We start from the raw sequence: 16,690 nt of genomic DNA, 5'->3' as shown, positions 1-16,690 counted from the left end.
CTTCCTTGGCACACCTGAGCTCCCCACCACATACAAGGCTTTCATCCGCAGCTCAAGGGAATACTGCTCTCCCCTCTGGGCTGGTGCTCCTGCCTCACACCTAGCTCGTCTTCACGCTGTTGAAACCAAAGCGTTCAGAATCATTGGAATCTCCCGCGATGACGCTATCTCCGAGGGCCTTTCACTTACCCACCGCAGGCAGGTTGGTGGTCTTTCCGTCTTCTACCGACTCCTCTCCGGCCTTGCTCCCCCAGCTCTCTCTGGGCTCTGTCCCCCAAATATTCCTACAGGTCGCATAAGATCTGCCTGCAACCCTCTTATGGTTAAACTGCCAAAATCAAGACTCTCTGCTCACCTTCACTCCTTCATACCTCTTTTCTCCCGCCTCTGGAACAAACTCCCTCACTCTCTTCAATCCCACTCCTCCCTCCATGTCTTTAAAACGGCTGTTCACCACCATCTCTTATCTTCCCCAATCCAAAATATTGATCTTTTCTACCCCCGCTAATTTCACCCCAAATCCACTTTTTTGAGGTGACTTTTGTCTTCTTTCCTGGCAGTCCTTGGTGTCCTTGCGTTTTATACCTATCCTGCCTCCCCCCAGGTCCTCTCCCTCCCACACATCTCCCGATGTCCCTGCTCTCAAATGTTGTGTTTGTGTGCTTCCTCCCCTTCTCTCCCCATCTTGTAGACCACTCCCCTTTTTATATACAGACTTGGCATTTAATATGGAATTTTTTTTTGTGGGGGTGAACTTACTTTTCAAGATGACTTAGAACCAAAAGTTCATTGGAATTATGTTGAAATTATTCTAGATTTTGTTAATGTGACCTTTAACAGAAACAAAAACCACATTTGACATTTCAAAGCAAATAAATTGATCCTTGAAAGTGATGTAAACTGATATCGAACTCAATTCACGGACAGTACTGTGTTAAACTTCTGTACGTTTTCCAGAAGTATCTCTTTGTTTTGCACATTAGCCAAAAAAAAATTTCAACAAAAACAAAAGCCAAATTATGACTGGGATTACGGACAGTAAAATTACAGTTCAGTACTTCGTGTAACTCCCCACGAGCATTCAGAAGAGCACGTACACGTCGAGGCATGCCGTTCACGAGATTTGCCAAGGTTTGGACAGGAATCTCTTGCTATGAAGTGACAATAGCCTGCTGCAATTCATGCACAGAGGTAGGCTGCTGGTCCAGGTTGTCGATTTGACGCGTTATTTCTGCCCACAAGTTCTCTATCGGATTCATATCCGGGGACATGGCATGCCACTCCATATGCTCCACACCACGGTCAGCAAGGAAGTGTTGGATCATGCGAGCACAATGAGGCCGTGCATTGTCATCTTGGAAGACAAAGTTTCCTCGAAAGGCTGCACGAGCAAATGGAAGCAATGTTTCTTCCAGAATGACCCTGTACTTGAACTGGTTCAGGTTTCCATTCAGAACAACCAGGTCAGTTTTGCCCCCTGCATGAAAAGCAGCCCAAACGGTCACCCCACCACCTCCAGCTTGGACTCTTGGCACTATACAATCTTTGTTGTAGGCTTCATGCACCTGTCTGCGCACTCAGACACGGCCACCTTGAGGATAGTCCAGAAATCTAGACTCGTCACTGAAGATCACGTGATTCCAGTGTCCTGTCTGCCATTGGCGGTACTCTCTGACCCACTGCAATCGGTGCTGGCGGTGTTGTCTGGTCAGGCGTGGCTTTCTCAGGGGACGCCTGGCACGATAGCCTGTTTGAACCAGTCGTTGGTTGACTAGCCTTCTGGATACAGGCACATTTGTCAGTTTCTGCCATTCAGCCCGAAGCCGATTAGCTGACTTGATACGGCCATTGCAGACTAACCGGTGCAGCTGGCGATCATCCCTCCTTGTGGTTCTGTGGGGACGTCCTGGCCTCAGTATTTGAGTAGGGACACCCCTCTGAGCATTTCGTTTCAGGATCTTTGACACCTGACCTTGAGTGATGCCATACTGCCGAGCAATAGCACACTCTTTAATGCCGTAATTTCGTAAAGCCACCACTCCATGACAAACAGCATTGTCGAGTTGACGGACCATCTCCAGAGGAAGCGGCAATAACTTTTGGAGACGTGCAGCAGTTGCTTTCTACTAATACAGAACGCAACAACCCTTATATACCCGACTGTGAAGCCAATCGTCAAATGCACCTGTCCGTACATTTTGCCACGCCACCTGTGATATAATCCTGTTGTTGACTTCTTGCTGCGACAGACAATCAATGACATGGTTCTTTTAACAAATAAATCACCAAAGTGTCAAAGAAACTCACCAGATTGATATACTGAGTTAAGAAAGTAAACCCAAGTCAAGAAAAAAAAAAATTCCATATTAAATGCCAAGTCTGTACTTTGTTTGCTTGTTTGTTTGATTTGTTTGTTTGATAAATGTTAGCTCTTTCACGAGCCTCGACTCTGTATACAAAAAAAGAAGAAAAAAAAACTTTTAGGCAACTGCAATGGAAAGGAATGCCGTGTTGGAAAGATGATGTTTAGCCTCAAAAACATGCTCCTGAAAAATCAAATGGTACTTTTTGAATGATAGCATCCTGTTTCTGCGAACAATCTGTTATGTTGCCAGTTTACAGCTATCAGTGTAACAGATGATACGTTCAATCGGCAATCGGATCAAACACAGACCCAGAAAACACAAGTAAGTAGTTTAACAAGTCAGGAGACGACGATGGTTCACGAGCAAGCGGTATTCAATGACAAAGGACGGACTATAACCGAAACAGGCCCGGAAATGTCAAAACGAAGGTTACTGACCTTGAAATGAGATAGAAAATAATGTATAATCAGTTATGAGGTTAGTTAGCCACACAATACCTGATAGCTGATGCAGTGTCCCCTTCTGCTGATGCAGTACTCATTTTGCCAATCTCGGAAGGATGGCAAGCTGAGTCGACCCACCTCGTGTTAATGCAATGGAACGACAGGGGCTCGAACCCACGACCCTAGGCTCTAAAGTCAGCCACCTTAAGCATTTTTGCTTTAGGATTTTCTTTTTTTCTTGTTTTTTTCTTTTTCAGAAAATTTATTTTTCAGAAAAAAAAAATTCAGAAATGAAAAATAAATTGATTTTTTTTTTGCTTTTTAATCCTTGTTCAACAAAGTAGCATCAAAACACTTCATTTGTATGCAGCATAAGGCTGTGGGGTAGCATCGTTGGCTGAGGGCACGGCTGTGTGGAACCCAGGCTAGACGGTTTAGAGGTGAGTGTGTATACCTCCAGGCTATCCTGCCAGCCCTATAACACTTACAATGCAGGATTTCCTTGTTTGTCTTGATCACGTTTTTCACAAAAACCCTCATGGTGTTTCCTCTTGATATTGGTACAATTTTGCAGAAGCTGTGCCTGAGTGATTCTCGATTGAGAATTGCAGGTCTTTTTTTTGTTACCAATTTCTATTTTGCTGTCACATTACCAAGCTACCTGGCAACCTTTATGGCATTGTAGCATATTGACTTTGAAGCATATTGTAGCATAGACTTGAAATGTAGATAGGGCATGACGTTATACTTCTGAGCCTTACCTTTACATGCACTTTAGATTGCAATGGAAATACTTACAAACTGGAGCCAAACATTTGTTGTGAGAATTTGATTCTTTTCATCCTGTGGAGAATAAATGTAATCAATGACAAGTTGCACCCTCCAAAGGAATCACTAATTAATCATTATCCTCCAGTTAGCTTCATCGGCATTGGAAATATACATGTCTCGATCGATTTTCACGACTCACAATTTCTTATGTATGCATGTACACTGTGCCATCGGAAAGCATTCACTTTTTTTTCCTTTTTTTTTGGTATACAAGATCGAGGCTCGTGAAAGAGCGAACATTAATCACACAAAAAGTCAAACCGACACACAAAACACAAAAAACAAGGAGAGCGGCAGACAGGATGGGGAGAGAGGGGGAAGGACCCAAACACAACATTTGAGAGCAGAGACATCGGGAGGACTTGGGGGGAGGTGGGAGAGGTATAAAACATATGAACACTGCAAGGACTCTGGGGTGAATTAGCGGGGGTAGAAAAGATCAGGGTTTTGGATGGGGGAAGATAAGAGATGGTGGTGAACAGCTGTTTTAAAGACCTGGAGGGAGGAGTGGGATTAAACGGAGTGGGGGAGTTTGTTCCAGAGGTGGGAGAAAAGGGGAATGAAAGAGTGAAGGTGAGCAGAGAGCCTAGATTTTGGCAGTTTAACCATACGAGGGTTGCAGGCAGATCTTGTGCGACCTGAAAGAATATTGGGGGGACAGAGCACAGAAAGAGCTGGGGGAGCAAGGCCGGAGAGGAGTCGGTAGAAGACAGAAAGACCACCAACCTGCCTGCAGTGAGTGAGTGAAAGGCCCTCGGAGTTAACTTCATCGCAGGAGATTCCAATGATTCTGAAAGCTTTGGCCTCAACAGCGTGAAGCCGAGCTAGGTGTGAGGCAGGAGCACCAGCCCAGAGGGTGGAACAGTATTCCATTGAGCTGCGGATGAAAGCCTTGTATGTGGTGAGGAGCTCAGGTGTGCCAAGGAAGGACTTTACACGACGGAGGATGCCCAGTCGGCGACTGGCTTTGGAGGCCAGCTTGGAAATGTGGTTTTCCCAAGAAAGATCATGGCAGATAGTGAGACCCAAAAGCTTGAGCGACAGAACTTCTTGGAGAGGATTGTTGAGAAAGTAGATGGGAGGGTTTTCCAGTCGGTCCTTTCGGAGAGACATTGTAAGAGTGTGAGATTTGTCAGGATTGAAAGACATGTTCCACTTGTTTGACCAGTCTGTGATTTTGCCCAGGTCTGCAGAGAGTGAGGAGGCTGCAGACTGCCGATCTGAGGGATGAGGAATGGAGCGGCAAATAGTGGAGTCATCAGCAAAGAGATAGAGAGGATTTTCCAGAGAGTCGGAGAGATCATTGATGAAGACCAGAAATAGCACAGGGCCCAGAACACTACCTTGGGGAACTCCAGCCAGAACAGGAAGGGGAGATGAGAGAAATCCATTCAGGGCCACACGTTGCCTCTGACCAGAGAGGAAGTCTGCAAGCCATGAGTGGAGATTTCCATGGATACCATAGGAGGAGAGTTTGGTGAGCAGAGCTGGGTGCCAGACCGTATCGAAGGCATGTGATATGTCAAGTGAGACAGCTCTGATTTCCTGTTTGGCATTGAGGACCTCCATCCATTGTTGAGACAGCAGAAGCAACATGTCCAGAGTAGAATTACCTGGTCTGAATCCAAATTGATGATCAGAGATCAAGCCATTGGAGAAGAGGAAGGATTTGATATCTGAAGCAATGATGGATTCCATGACTTTGCTGATAATTGGAAGCAGGCTGATTGGTCTGTAGTTGCAAGGATCTGTTTTTGCACCTTTTTTGTGTAAAGCGGTAATGTTTGCTGATTTCCACGATGCTGGCAGATGACCTTGAGCAAAAGAGAGGGTGAAAAGAACAGAGAGAGGGTGAGATAGAGTGGTAGAGCAGGATTTTAGGACCCGTGGGCTGATGCCGTCTGGTCCATTTGCAGAATCAGAGTCGAGGTTTGATAAAAAACTTCTCCACCTTGTCAGGAGAGAAGGACACAGAATCCAGGAGCAGTTGGGTTCGACTGGGAAAGGTGGGAACAGAGAGAGATGGGTTTGGGACACAAGATTTTGAGGCAAATACAGAGTTGAGGCATTCGGCTTTGTCACGTGCGGTGTCAACTGTGTAGCCATTTGAGGTAAGGGAGGGGATGAAGGGGGAACAAACACCAGAAACGGATTTGACCAGACGCCACCAGGATTTGGAGGAAGGAGACAGGTTTGAGAGTTCAAGCTTGAGTGTGGAGAGATCGTGCTTCCTGGCACTCCTGAAGGTAGACACACACTTGTTTCGAGCTTGGTGGAAGGAACTGAGATTGCCTTCAGTTGGATTTGCCTTCCAAGGAGCAAAGGCAAGTTGTTTCAGGGCAACTGCCTCACCACAAGATTCAGTGTACCATGGACGGGAGGAAGGGTAAGACAACTGAAGACGAGATGGGATAAATCTGTGCATGAGAGAGAGCAGTTTGCTTTGGAAGAATTCCCAGGAATAATTGATGTCAGAGGCAGTAGAGATGGGAGACCAGTCCAGATGATTGATGGCTGCTTGCAGACCGTGCCAGTCGGCCTGAGTGAAATGCCAGACTCGTCGGCGCTGAGGAGGCTCTCTGAGAATGGCCAGAGAGATGTCCACTTTAACAAGCACATGATCAGAAGAACCGATTGGAGCAGAAGAAGAGCAGCAGACATTTGCAGGGAAGTTAGTCATAACCAAGTCCAGAAGAGAAGATACTCCATTGACTGAGATCCGGGGCGGGAAATTGACAGATTTTGTCAGTCCCAATGCCTTGACATGGATTAAGTTGAGATTTTTTTTTTGTCACTGATCTACACTGATCAATACCCCATAATGTCAAAGTGCAATTTTTTGGAACACATTTTTATAAAATAATTGAAAATGAAAAGCTGAAATATCTTGAGTCAATAAATATTCAACCCATTTCTTATGATACTCTAACTTGAACTGAGGTGCAACCGCATCCAATTTCCTTTGATCAACCTTGAGATGTCCCTAAACTTGATTTGAGTCCACGTGTGGCCAATTCAATTAATTGGACACGAGTTAGAAAGAAACACACCTTTCTATACAAGGACCCACAGTTGACTGTATGCAAGAGCAGAAACTCTACAATGAAGTCCAAGGAACTGTCCATAAAACTCTGAGATAGAATTGTGAGGAGGCATAGATCTGGGAAAGGGTATAAAGCAATTTCTGGAGTGTTGAAAGTTCTCAAGAGCACAGTGAGCTCCATCATTAGGAAATGGAAAGAATATGAAACTACCCAGACTCTTCCTAGAACTGGCCATCCGACCAAACTGAGCAACCGGGCAGGAAGGACCTTGGTCAGGATGGTGACCAAGAACCCAATGACCTCTGACAGAACTACCGAGTTATTTGAATGAGATGGGAGAACCTGCTGGAAGGACAACAGTCTCTGCAGCACTTCACAAATCTAGGCTTAATGGGAGAGTGGCCAGATGGAAGCCACTCCAGAGGAAAAGGCACATGACAGCATGCCTGTTGTTTGCAAAAAGGCACGTGAAAAACTCTGAGAGCATGAGGCAAAAGATTCTGTGGTCTGATGAGACAAGAATTGAACTCTTTGGCCTGAATGCAAACCTCTACATCTGGTGGAAAGCGAGCACAGCTCATCTCCCATCTAACACAATCCCTTCCGTGAAGCATGGTGGTGGCAGCATCATGCTATGGTGATGCTTTTCAGCAGCAGGGAATGGGAGACTTGTAAAGATAGAGGGAACAACGAATGGAGCTAAATTCAGGCAAATCCTTGAGGAGAACCTGCTTCAGAATGCAAACGATCTTTGACTATGGTGAAGATTTTACATTCCAACAGGACAATGATCCCAGTCATACAGCCAAAGCAACACTGGAATTGCTTCAGAACAAAAATGTGAGAGTCCTTGAGTGGTCCAGCTAAAGCCCAGACTTGAATCCCATTGAGAATCTGTGTAAGGACTTGAAGTTTGCTGCTCCCCATCCAACTTGACAGAGCTTGAGCAAATCTGCAAGGAAGAATGGGAGAAACTCCGCAAATCCGGATGTTCAAAGCTGATACAGACATACCCAAGAAGACTTGAAGCTGTAATCACTGCCAAAGGCGTTTCTATGAGGTATTGACTCGAGGGGTTGAATACTTATGTACAAGTAAATTAGATATTTCTGTAATTCATTTTTAATTAAGTTGTAAACATTTCTGAAAAATAAATTCCACTTTGACATTATGGGGTATTATATGTAGATCAGTGACAAACAAATCTCAATTTAATCCATTTTAAATACAGGCTGAAACACAACAAAATGTGAAAAGGTCAAGGGGTGTGAATACTTTCCGAAGGAACTGTAAGCCAGAAGGGAAAACTGTGAAGGCAGATTACATGGTGGAGTAACTCGTTTTCTTCAAAAGTGTATAATGTCAGATGGTTTGTCAAATTTGTTGATTTGTCAAATTGATGAACTTTCCCCAAGCTCAGTGTCTGTGCTAAGTGTTTGTGTGGTCAGTATGTCCGTATGTGTGTGTGTGCGTGAGCTCTATTACGAGCCTTAGCCCATGTGTAAAAAAATGGATTATTGTTGCGTGTTTTCGAAGATACTACATATCAATGCGAACCTCGCATGGAATGATATAATGCCCCGATTGCCATTGTTGCTATGAGGTTCTGCTCATGCGCACTGATGCCTTGTAGGGCAATCGTGTCATTTCCCATATTGTCCCAGATGGTAAAGTCATTGCATCCTTTTGCAACTAAGAATCTCATAATGTGTCCCCAATAAATACACTTTGTTCACGAAATCACAATCTTTGGTGAAAATCAAGAAAATATAGAAATCATGACAAGATTCGCTAAAATTCTCTTTTTCTCTCCGAAAAGACCGACTGGACAACCCTCCCATCTACTTTCTCAACAATCCTCTCCAAGAAGTTCTGTCGCTCAAGCTTTTGGGTCTCACTATCTGCCATGATCTTTCTTGGGAAAACCACATTTCCAAGCTGGCCTCCAAAGCCAGTCGCCGACTGGGCATCCTCCGTCGTGCGAAGTCCTTCCTAGGCACACCTGAGCTCCTCACCACATACAAGGCTTTCATCCGCAGCTCAATGGAATACTGTTCTCCCCTATGGGCTGGTGCTCCTGCCTCACACCTGGCTCGGCTTCACGCTGTTGAATCCAAAGCTTTCAGAATCATTGGAATCTCCCGCGATGAAGCTATCTCTGAGGGCCTTTCACTCACTCACCGCAGGCAGGTAGGTGGTCTTTCTGTCTTCTACCGACTCCTCTCCGGCCTTGCTCCCCCAGCTCTCTCTGTGCTCTGTCCCCCAAATATTCCTACAGGTCGCACAAGATCTGCCAGCCACCCTCTGATGGTTAAACTGCCGAAATCTCGGCTCTCTGCTCACCTTCACTCTTTCATTCCTCTTTTCTCCCGCCTCTGGAACAAACTCCCACACTCACTTCAATCACACTCCTCCCTCCAGGTCTTCAAAACAGCTGTTCACCACCATCTCTTATCTTCCCCCATCCAAAACCTTGATCTTTTCTACCCCGACTAATTCACCCCAGATCCACCTTGTTTGAAATTCCAACTTCTTTCCTGGAAGTCTTGGCAGTGTCCATATGTTTTATACCTCTCCCACCCCCCCCCCCCTTCCCATGCCTCCCCCCCAAAGCCCTCTCCCTCCCACAGTTCTCTCGATGTCTCCATGTCTCTCGGTCCCTGCTCTCAAATGTTGTGTTTGTGTCCTTCCCCCTCTCTCCCCATCTTGTCTACCGCTCCCGATGTTATTTGTTTTGTGTGTCTGTTTGTCTTTCTGTGTGATTAATGTTCGCTCTTTCACGAGCCTCGATCTTGTATACAAAAAAAAAAAAAAAAAAAAAAAGCCATTTGTTGATGCCTGGGGCAAGTTTTCCATATCGGCAGAGGCAAGAATTGCTTCTGAAACAAAATTAAACTAATTATGTATTGGCAAGCCATAACTCATGCGATGCAACAAACAAATTGAATTCCCACTTTGAGGGACCGCTTACCACGTCCATGATCTGCGTGAGTATGAGCTGGAAACGAACGACCAGTGGGTCTGAGTCGTTGGCCACTGGGCGTTCCAAGGGGCTGTAGCCTTCCAAAAGTTCATGGTAGAGGTGCCGCTGTTGCTCTCCTTGCCAGGAAACTGTTGGAAGTAAAGCATCATGCAGTTTGTCACCGGGAGAGGAAGAAAAGACCACAAAAAAAACAATTAATCTTACAAAGAGCAAGAACCACAAAGTCACCCCCATTGGATATTCTTGGACTACATAGTTTCATCAGACGTACACTAGAGACTTGGATATTACGGAAGATTTGTTACTCATTCTGCTTGTTTGTTTACTCAGTTCGGATGAGTTCGGTTTATTTATTCAGTTTACTTGTTTATTTAAATAAATTTCCAATTTATTTACTCAATTCGGCTTTTCATTTCAGTCCAGACGTACATGACATCATTGCACATTTAGACTAGAACGGCACTCGGTAGAGCACATACCTCCATCAGGCTGGACATTGTATCCCAATGAAAAGCCGGATCTGGATTCGGACCTGAACCAAAATAGAATCGACTTGTTCTTGTCACCTAACCAACTAGTCCACCATGTTTAGTCATAACTCGTCCATTACTTTTTAAACTAGAACGCCACTCAATAGAGCGCATACTCCGCCGTGGGTTTAGTTGGAATAATAGGTTTTGTTTAACATCCCCTCTCCCCAAAACAATAAATGAAAAAGAAAGTAAGCCCTAACTGTCAGAGAATTTATTTTGATATATCTCGGAATTAGAGGAGAAAAACATCATTTAAGAATAAGAATAAAAGCTTTAATGCAGTAAAACAGAAAAAATCTTTCCCAAAAAAAATCCCCCAAAAAATTCCTGGATCCGGAATAATATCCTGAGCTTCACCAAAAACTATTCAATTCTTCCTTATCCCAAGGGCAATAATCCCACCAACTTTCATCCAAATCCGTTCAGAACATTTCCAGATATCTTGTTCACAAACACACGAACATACGAACACACACACACACGGACGGACATGATCGAATGCATTACTCCCTTGTCATATAATCAATGGTGAAGAATCACTGAAAAATTTAATAACTCTCGTATCCGAATCCATATTCAGATCTTCACCAAAATCGAATTGATTTGGTCCTTGTCATACACCCAATCTCACAACCAAGTTTCGTCCGAATCCGTCCATAACGGATATTTGAGATATCCTGATATATATATCGTTTTTGGCCCTATCTCCCAATGGTGAAGAATCACTCAAAAAACATCGACTTGCTGGATTCGGATCTTCACCAAAATCTAATCATTTCGTCCATGCTGGACATGCCGCTGTTGCTCTCCATGCCGGACGTGCCGCTCTTCACATTTCGTCCATTTTCGTCCAAAATTTCGTCCATACACTACTGCTGTGCCAAATATATTTTGAATCCGTCAACAACTTTTTGAGATATCTTGTTCACAGACAGACAGACAAACAGAACAAAGTAGAATGGCACTCAGGAGAGCATCCTTTTGACCTCGAAAATAATTAATTGGTGATTGAATTCAGTGACCTGATATGGAAGTCTTATTCAAAGTTCAAGTCAATTGGATGAAAATTGAGGATTTTTGAAATCTGAAAAGGTTGTTGACCTTTTGGTCTATATTGACCTTTTGGCCTATGCTGATCTTAAAAATAGTTGGTGGTTGAATTCAGTTAGCTGATATGCAAATCCAATTCAAATTTCAAGTCAATCGTATGAAAATTGAGGATTTTAGAAATTTGAAAAAAAGTGGTTGACCGTTGGCCTATGTTGACCTTTTGACATTAAAAAAAAAAAAAGCAAAACGATTATGTCGGACCACCAACTCTACCGTTTGGTGAAGTTTCGTGAAGATCGGTTTAAAATTGTGACCTGCAGGCAAATATAAGTGGACAGACAAACACACACACAAACAAAAACACAAACACACACGCAAACACACACACAAACACACAAATACACACACAAATACACAAAGACACACACAAACACACACACACAGACACACAAACACACACACACACACACACACACAAACAGACACCCACACAAACATGAGTGATCAACATACTTGTAAAATATAATTATTTTTTTTGCCAAGTAAGGAAAAATCACTCATAGAGCGACACTTGGAAAAAGAGAACAAAGTATAATAGCACTCAGCAGAGCATCCTTTTGACCTCACAAATACAGACTTGGCATTTAATATGGATTATTTTTTTTGTGGGGGTGAACTTACTTTTCAAGATGACTTAGAACCAAAAGTTCATTGGAATTATGTTGAAATTATTCTAGATTTTGTTAATGTGACCTTTAAAAGAAACAAAAACCACATTTGACATTTCGAAGCAAATAAATTGATCCTTGAAAGTGATGTAAACTGATATCGAACTCAATTCATGGACAGTACTGTGTTAAACTTCTGTACGTTTTCCAGAAGTATCTCTTTATTTTGCACATTAGCGAAAAAATTTTTTCAACAAAAACAAAAGCTAAATTATGACTGGGATCACGGACAGTAAAATTACAGTTCAGTACTTCGTGTAACCCCCACGAGCATTCAGGAGAGCACGTACACGTCGAGGCATGCTGTTCACAAGATTTGCCAAGGTTTGGACAGGAATCGCTTGCCATGCAGTGACAATAGCCTGCTGCAATTCACGCACAGAGGTAGGCTGCTGGTCCAAGTTGTCGATTTGACGCGTTAATTCTGCCCACAAGTTCTCTATCGGATTCACATCCGGGGACATGGCAGGCCACTCCATATGCTCTACACCACGGTCAGCAAGAAAGTGTTGGATCATGCGAGCACGATGAGGCCGTGCATTGTCATCTTGGAAGACAAAGTTTCCTCGAAAGGCTGCACGAGCAAATGAAAGCAATGTTTCTTCCAGAATGACCCTGTACTTGAACTGGTTCAGGTTTCCATTCAGAACAGCCAGGTCAGTTTTGCCCGCTGCATGAAAAGCAGCCCAAACGGTCACCCCACCACCTCCAGCTTGGACTCTTGGCACTATACAATCTTCGTTGTGGGCTTCATGCACTTGTCTGTGCACTCGGACGTGGCCATCTTGACGATAGACCAGAATCTAGACTCGTCACTGAAGGTCACGTGATTCCAGTGTCCTGGCTGCCATTGATGGTGCTCTCTGGCCCACTGCAATCGGCGCTGGCTGTGTTGTCTGGTCAGGCGTGGCTTTCTCAGGGGACGCCTGGCACGATAGCCTGCTTGAACCAGTCGTTGGTTGACCAGCCTTCTGGATACAGGCACATTTGTCAGTTGCTGCCACTCAGCCCTAAGCCGATTCGCTGACTTGGTACGGCCATTGCAGACTAACCGGTGCAGCTGGCGATCATCTCTCCTTGTGGTTCTGCGTGGACGTCCTGGCCTCGGTGCACGATAGCACTCAGCTTCAGATGGGAAGAGGAGATGGGAGAGACAGAAGACCTACATTGGAGTAGGGACACCCCTCTGAGCATTTCGTTTCAGGATCTTTGACACCTGACCTTGAGTGATGCCATACTGCCGAGCAATAGCACGCTGTTTCATGCCAGAATTTCGTAAAGCCACCACTCCATGACAAACAGCATTGTCAAGTTGACGGACCATCTCCAGAGGAAGCGGCAATAACTTTTGTAGACGTGCAGCAGTTGTTTTCCACTAATACAGAACGCAGCAACCCTTATATACCCAATTGTGAAGCCAATCGTCAAATGTACCTGTCCTTACATTTTGTCACGCCACCTGTGATATAATCCTGTTTTTTTTTTTGGGTTTTTTTTTGTATACTGAATCGAGGCTCGCAAAGAGCTAACATTTATCTCACAAACAAATCAACCAGACAAACAAAACATATAAAAAGAGGGAGCGGAAGACAAGATGGGGAGAGATGGGGAAGCACACAAACACAACATCCGAGAGCAGGGAGATGCGTGGAAGGGAGAGGGCCCGGGGGGAGGAGGCGTGGGAAGGGGGGGGGGCGGGTGGGAGAAGTATAAAACACAAAGAACACCAAGGACTTCCAGGACAGAAGTTGGTATTTCAAAAAAGTGGAATTGGGGTGAAATTAGTGGGGGCAGAAAAGATCAAGGTTTTGGATGGGGGAAGATAAGAGATGGTGGTGAACAGCTGTTTTAAAGACCTGGAGGGTGGAGTGGGATTGAAGAGAGTGAGGGAGTTTGTTCCAGAGGCTGGAGAAAAGAGGAATGAAGGAGTGAAGGTGAGCAGAGAGTCTTGATTTTGGCAGTTTAACCATAAGAGGGTTGCAGGCAGATCTTGTGCGACCTGTAGGAATATTTGCAGGATAGAGCCTAGAGAGAGCTGGGGGGGCAACGCCAGAGAGGAGTCGGTAGAAGACGGAAAGACCACCAACCTGCCTGCGGTGAGTGAGTGAGAGGCCCTTGGAGTTAGCTTCATCGCGGGAGATTCCAATGATTCTGAATGCTTTGGTTTCAACAGCGTGAAGACGAGCTAGGTGTGAGGCAGGAGCACCAGCAAAGAGGGGAGAGCAGTATTTCATTGAGCTGCAGATGAAAGCCTTGTATGTGGTGAGGAGCTCAGGTGTGCCAAGGAAGGACTTCACACGATGGAGGATGCCCAGTCGGCGACTGGTTTTGGAGGCCAGATTTGAAATGTGGTTTTCCCAGGAAAGATCATGGCAGATAGTGAGACCCAAAAGCTTGAGTGACAGAACTTCTTGGAGAGGATTATTCAGAAAGTGGATGGGAGGGTTGTCCAGTCGGTCTTTTCGGAGAGACATCGTAAGAGTGTGAGATTTGTCAGGATTGAAAGACATGTTCCACTTGTTTGCCCAGTCTGTGATTTTGTCCAGGTCTGCAGAGAGTGGGGAGGCTGCGGACTGCCGATCTGAGGGATGAAGAATGGAGCGACAGAGAGTAGAGTCATCAGCAAAGAGATAGAGAGGATTTTCAAGAGAGTCATAGAGATCATTGATGAAGACCAGAAAAAGCACAGGGCCCAGAACACTACCTTGGGGACCTCCAGCCTGAACAGGAAGAGGAGATGAGAGAAACCCATTCAGGGCCACACGTTGACTACGACTAGAGAGAAAGTCCGCCAGCCATGCATGGAGATTTCCATGGATACCAAAAGAGGAGAGTTTGGTGAGCAGAGCGGGGTGCCAGACGGTATCGAAGGCACGTGATATGTCAAGGGAGACAGCTCTAATTTCCTGTTTGGCATTGAGGACCTCCATCCATTGTTGAGAAAGCAGAAGCAGCATGTCCAGAGTAGAGTGACCAGGTCTGAAACCAAATTGATGATCAGAGATCAAGCCATTGGAGAAGAGGAAAGATTTCATATCTGAAGCAATGATGGATTCCACGACTTTGCTGATAATTGGGAGAAGGCTGATTGGTCTGTAGTTGCTGGGATCTGTTTTTGCACCTTTTTTGTGCAAAGCGGTGATGTTGGCAGATTTCCAAGCAGATGGCAGATGACCTTGAGCAAAAAAGCGGGTGAAGAGAACAGAGAGAGGGAGTGAAAGAGCGGAAGAACAGGATTTTAGGACCGGTGGGCTGATGCCGTCAGGTCCAGTTGCAGAATCAGAGTCGAGGGTTGACAGAAACTTTTCCACCTTGTCAGGAGGAAAGGACACAGAGTCCAGGAGCAGCTGGGTTTGACTGGGTACGGTGGGTACAGAGAGGGATGGATTTGGGACACAATATTTAGAGGCAAACACAGAGTTGAGGCATTCAGCTTTTTCACGTGCGGAGTCAGCCGTGTGGCCGTTTGAGGTGAGGGAGGGGATGGAGGGGGGAACAAACACCAGAAACAGATTTGACCAGACGCCACCAGGACTTGGAAGAGGGAGACAGATAAGAGAGTTCGGTCCTGAGAACGGAGAGATATTGTTTCCTGGCTCTCCTGAGGGTGGACACACACTTGTTTCGGGCTTTGTGAAAGGAAATGAGATTTCCTTCCGTTGGATTTGCTTTCCAGGAGATGAAAGCAAGTTGTTTCTGGGCAATATAAATTTCTGGGCCACTTCAACAACAAAGAGGAGACCAAACTAAATGTCTGAGATTTAAATAAGACAGGTTCCTCCAAGATCCTCTCTAATGATGTTCTAATCATTTGCACCTGAGCTGGTGCACTTGATTCTAATTTTAGGTATTTGAAGTCGTGATAAATGTCGGGGTGTACTTAGTTTTTCCACATGCGAAATTTGCATTTATGTTTATTTAAGTTATACAATGGACTACAAAATGTAAATGTTTCATGATATTTGTTATATTATATCACCTTTATCTATCAATATTGTTGAAATGAAGATCAAATAGCTGTATGTTGAAATATGTTGAAAAAGTCAAAACTTTACATGGGGTGTACTTACTTTTTCACGTGACTGTATGTGACCTTATATGCAAATAGTCTTCAAATTTTAAGCTAATCTGATGAAAACTGACAATTTTAGAAATCTTCCCTATGTTGACCTTTTGACCTTTTGACCTCAAAAATAAATCGGATTTTGTCGAACCACGAACCCTACCATTTGGTGAAGTTTCGTGAAGATCGGTTTAAAATTGTCACCTGTAGGCAAGTATAAGTGAGCAGACAGACCTACATACAACACACACACACACACACACACACACACACACACACACACCGGAGTGATCAACATATTTGTCAAAACAAAAAAATGCTTTGCCAGGTAACATACAGACAGACAAACAGGACAGACATACAAACTTGTTCTTGTTCACAGACAGACAAACAGACAGACATACAAACAGACAGACATGGGTGAAAACATAACCTCGGTCCACCCCTCTCCCCCCCTAACCCTGCCAACCTCTTCCCCAGGCAACGCCGGGTTCTTCTGCTAGTTGCTAGATAAATAGAAGAGGATGGGATATGTGAGACGAATGTGATTGGCTGAATCTTACGCAATAAAAGCTTTATTCTGTTTATTTGTCCAAATATCTTCCCTTAAACTACTTGACAACAGACCATAACACCCATGTCATTGTAA

This window comes from Myxine glutinosa, chromosome 2 (assembly GCF_964187855.1).
Source record: "Myxine glutinosa chromosome 2, kmMyxGlut1.1, whole genome shotgun sequence".
NCBI lineage: Eukaryota > Metazoa > Chordata > Myxini > Myxiniformes > Myxinidae > Myxine > Myxine glutinosa.
This window is presented reverse-complemented; position numbering follows the sequence as displayed.